At 36.6% G+C, this 5,090-nt stretch overlaps 1 pseudogene across 1 annotated transcript; it reads left to right on the forward strand.

Annotated features, from left to right (window-relative positions):
• The first annotated feature begins 729 nt into the window (after window positions 1-729).
• On the forward strand, window positions 730-2,489 carry LOC147340229 (short coiled-coil protein pseudogene; annotated as a pseudogene). The gene has a single exon (XR_015158463.1). The product of XR_015158463.1 is annotated as a short coiled-coil protein pseudogene (transcript).
• Window positions 2,490-5,090: the final 2,601 nt, after the last annotated feature.

Below are 5,090 nucleotides of genomic sequence, written 5' to 3' on the forward strand. Positions count from 1 at the left end.
CAGTAGTGGCCAAAGGACTAGAAAAGGTCAGTTTTCATTCCAATCCCAAAGAAAGGAAATGCCAAAGAATGCTCAAACTACCGCACAACTGCACTCATCTCACATGCTAGTAAAGTAATGCTCAAAATTCTCCAAGCCAGGCTTCATCAGTATGTGAATTGTGAACTTCCAGATGTTCAAGCTGGATTTAGAAAAGGCAGAGGAACCAGAGATCAAATTGCAAGCATCCATTGGATCATCAAAAAAGCAAGAGAGTTCCAGAAAAACATCTATTTCTGCTTTTTGACTATGTCAAAGCCTTTGCGTGGATCACAACAAACTCTGGAAAATTCTTCAAGAGATGGGAATACCAGAACATCTGACCTGCCTCCTGAGAAATCTGTATGCAGGTTAAGAAGCAACAGTTAGAACTGGACATGTAACAACAGACTGGTTCCAAATTGGGAAAGGAGTACATCAAGGCTGTATATTGTCACCCTCCTTATTTAACTTATATCCAGAGTACATCATGTGAAATGCTAAGCTGGATGAAGCACAGCTGGAATCAAGATTGCTGGGAGAAATATCAGTAACCTCAGATATGCATATAACACCACCCTTATGGCAGAAAGTGAAAAAGAACTAAAGAGTCTCTTGATGAAAGTGAAAGAGGAGAGTGAAAAAGTTGGCTTAAAACTCAACATTCAGGCCAGTTGGTCCAAGTGTCCAGGCCTGAGGCGTCCTACCGAACCCTCCCCCTGCCAGCGCCTCAGAAGGCAGACCATTCATCAAGAATTTTGTATCCAAGGCGCGGAAGTTTGTTACCGAAGATGATGAATGCTGACATGGATGCAGTTGATGCTGAAAATCAGGTGGAACTGGAGGAAAAAACACGACTTATTAATCAAGTATTGGAACTCCAACACACACTTGAAGATCTGTCTGCAAGAGTAGATGCAGTTAAGGAAGAAAATCTGAAGCTAAAATCAGAAAACCAAGTTCTCAAACAATATATAGAAAACCTCATGTCAGCTTCTAGTGTTTTTCAAACAACTGACACAAAAAGCAAAAGGAAATAAGGGATTGATATCTCTTAGGTCTTACGGAATTGCTGCTGATCTTTTTTTCTCTTTAAAACTTGAATAGATTCCAAAACTTACAGTACTTTTGTTTGTGGCTTCACTATTTATGAAGATAATGTCATATCTAGGCAAAATTAAGAGCATAACAGAAGACTTCCATGAGTTTGTGTATTATGTTAGTCTATGAAAATGTGCAGATGTAGAGACTTTATAATTAGAAATGCATATGTTTATGAAACTTGAAAATGAATGTTTTATCAAATTTGTTTTGATTTATAAGGTTAGCATTGTCTTATATTATAGGCATAGAGATACAAGCAAATAACTACCGTGTTGTGAAAAAGTAACCAAAATCACGTACTGAACGCACAGCTTTATGTACCCTGTCTACCATCGTGTGCCTCTTTTCCATTTGCTTTCTTCCTGTTTTTCCTTCCCCTAAGGAAAAAATTGGTTTCACGTTTGTAAAAAGTAATTTCAGTAGCTAATCATCTAGGAGAGTAGCCTGAACTCTAACTGTTGAAACTTGACCAAAATAAGATACTTTCTCAGTTAGGGCTTATTTATTATGTTTAGTAGTAAGGATAGTAGGTTTCTCTTACATTAATTGAAAATGGAGGCTATAAAAATGAAGATTTTCTTTGAATTATGGTATGCAGAAGATTTATTATTAAAAACTTCCTTTGCACAAAATAACCCACTTGGTATCTGAAAAGATGAGTTCTGGTTGTGTGTGTGTTTGAAATAGAAAATTTTGAGTAAAAATAGAAATAGGGTGGGAAAAGTACTTCGTAAGTACCTGTAACCAACTCCAAATGTTTCTACTCCAGATTTATGTTCTCTCTGGCACAGATTGGATTTTGGAAGGAATATTTTAAAATATGGATTAAGTTTGGCTAACCTTATGTAAACCACACTTGGAAGAGAATAGAGTTTGGTCTCAGGGTTATTTGTAGTACCAGCAGATCAACTTTGCAAAGTCCACTGAGAGTGGATTAGTATGAGAGTCATGAATAAGATGGGAGAGTTTTACATGTAAATTAACTGATGCTTTCTCAGTATTTTATCACTTCTCCCAGAAGTTTCTGCAAACCCAACTTCTGGTTTGCAGAATTTTAGTCATTTAACCGTTTTTTTAAATTTAGTTTAGTAGGTTCCATTTGGTAAGGAAATCAGTAGTTGTTAATTAAAATGTTAAGTAGGAAAAGAAATCCACTAATATAGTTTATAGTTATTAAATTTAGGCTAATCATGGAATAATCTTATGTTTGTATTGGTGTAAGATTTGATGACTTTAGCTGTATGAATATATAATAGTCATACTGCAAACATTTTGCATCTCTTTGTGACTTAATTTTCAAACATTTAAAATTGTGTTGCAGTTACGCTTTGCTGTTTAATAAAAAGGTGTTTCAAAAAAAAAAAAAACTCAACATTCAGGAAACTAAGATTATGGCATCTGGTCCATCACTTTATGGCAAATAGATGGGGAAACAATGGAAACAGTGACAGACTTTATTTTGGGGGGCTCCAAAATCCCTGCAGGTGGTGGTTGCAGCCATGAAATTAAAAGACACTTGCTCCTTGGAAGAAAAGTTATGACAAACCTAGACAGCGTATTAAAAAGCAGAAAAATTACTTTGCCAGCAAAGGTCTGTCTAGTCAAAGCTATGGTTTTTCCAGTATGGATGTGAGATTTTTTCCAGTATGGACTGTAAAGAAACCTGAGCACTGGAGAACTGATGCTTTTTAACTGTGGTGTTGGAGAAGACTCTTGAGAGTCCCTTGAACTGCAAGGAGATCCAACCAGTCCATCCTAAAGGAAATCAGTCCTGAATATTCATTGGAAGGACTGATGCTAAAGCTGAAACTCCAATACTTTGGCCACCTGATGTGAAGAACTGACTCACTGGAAAGACCCTGAGCTGGGAATGATTGAAGGGGGGAGGAGAAGGGGATGACAGAGGATGAGATGGTTGGATGGCATCACCAACTCAGTGATGCCATGAGTTCAAATAAACTCCGGGAGTCGGTGTTGGACAGGGAGACCTGGTGTGCTGCAGTCCATGGGGTCACAAAGAGTTGGACACGACTGAGCGACTGAACTGAACTGCTCTTTATTTATCATTTTTAAATAATGTCTGTTCGTTTACTGGCAGGACAGTTGAGAATTCAGCTCGGTTACACACACAAACCCCCCAACAACTCTTTCCCTTCAAATATGATTAGAATGCATTTTAAGTTCTTTCATAGATTTTCTTTGTATTTCTTTCCATATTGTAAGCTTTTATGAAAAGACTGGTAATCCTTTATTATCATATGTAAGAATGAGGAAAGGAAAACAGATTAAGGTCTATGTATACTTGGATAGGTCTATTGACTGGCTGAATTTCATCCACTTTAGGGTCAATAGGTTATTGTCTTAGGGATTCCAAAATGCTAGCAGTCATATCTTTGCACTTGGGAGTTAAAGCTTCTCCTGCTCTCATCTGATCATTTTTTGTTGACAAAGTGACTTGTCATTTTTTAATGTTTTGTTGTCTTTCTTATCACTATTGATTACTATTATTTAAACTTTATCTGGACATACTAGCTAATGTAGTAAGGCAAAAGGAAAAAAGTAAATGAACAAAATTGGAAATGAGAAGGTAAAATTATTATTTACATTTGCTACAATTATATACCTAGAAAATCAAAATGATCAACTGAAAAATCACTATAAAAATAATTCAATAAAATTTATAGATACAAAATTGATAAATAGAAATATATTCAAAGTTAACATATAGCCTTCATATACACAAACAGGGCTTCCCTGGCGGCTCAGATGGTAAAGAATCTGCAATGAGGGAGACCTGGGTTTGATCTCTGGGTCAGGAAGATCCCCTAGAGAAGGGAATGGCAACCCACTCCAGTATTCTTTCCTGGAAAATTCCATGGACAGAGGAGCCTGGTGGGCTACAATCCATTGGGTCACAAAGAATCGGACATGAATGAGTGACTAACACTTCCACTTCCGCATACACAAACTGAAGAGCTATTGGAAGAATACACCCTATTTACAAAAGCCACTAAAAGAAAATGGATAAAATACATGGGAATATATTAAGATACTTGCATGATCTATATGAAGAAAACTTTTAAAAATAAAAATACTATACAAACAGCTCATACAGCTCAATAAAAAAAAAATAAGCAGAAGGCCTAAATAGACATTTTCCAAAGAATATATATAGATAGCCAATAGGCACATGGAAAGATGCTCAACACCCTAATTATTAGAGAAGTACAGATCAAAACTTGCAATGAGGCATCACCTCACAGTGGTCAGAATGGCTAACGTCAAAAACTCTAAAAATAATGAATGCTAGGGAGGGTGTGAAGAAAAGGGAACCCTCCTACGCTATAGGTGGAAATGTAAATTGGTGCAGGCACTATGGAGAACAGTATGGAGGTCCCTCAAAAAACTAACAATAGAGCTCCCATATAATCCATCAGTCTCACTCCTGGGCTTATATCCAAAATAGTTTAAAACTCTAATTTGAAAACATACATGCACCCCACTGTTCATAGCAGCACTATTTACAATAGCCAAGACATGGGAACAACCTAAATGTCTAGCAACAGAGGATTAAATAAAGAAGATGTGTTATACACACACATACACACACATATAAAACAATCAGATATCATTCAGCCATAAAAAAGAATGAAATATTGCCATTTGTAGCAACATGGATGGACCTAAAGATGTTATATAATATTAAGTGAAGTAAGTCAGACAGAGAAAGACAAATAAATGGTATATCACTTGTATGTGGAATCTGAATAATAATACAAATGAAGCTTTATAAAAAACAGAAACAGATTCACAGATATAGAAAACAAACTTATGGCTACCAAAGGAGAAGGAGTGTGTGCGTTCTAGGTCACTTCAGTCTGTCTGACTCTTTGTGATCCCATGAACCCACCAGGCTCTCTGTCGATGGGATTCTCCAAGCAAGAATACTGGAGTGGGTTGCCATGCTC

This window comes from Bos grunniens, chromosome X, assembly GCF_055505025.1.
Source record: "Bos grunniens cultivar Pamir isolate PY7600 chromosome X, Bosgru_T2T1.0, whole genome shotgun sequence".
Taxonomy (NCBI): Eukaryota; Metazoa; Chordata; class Mammalia; order Artiodactyla; family Bovidae; genus Bos; species Bos grunniens.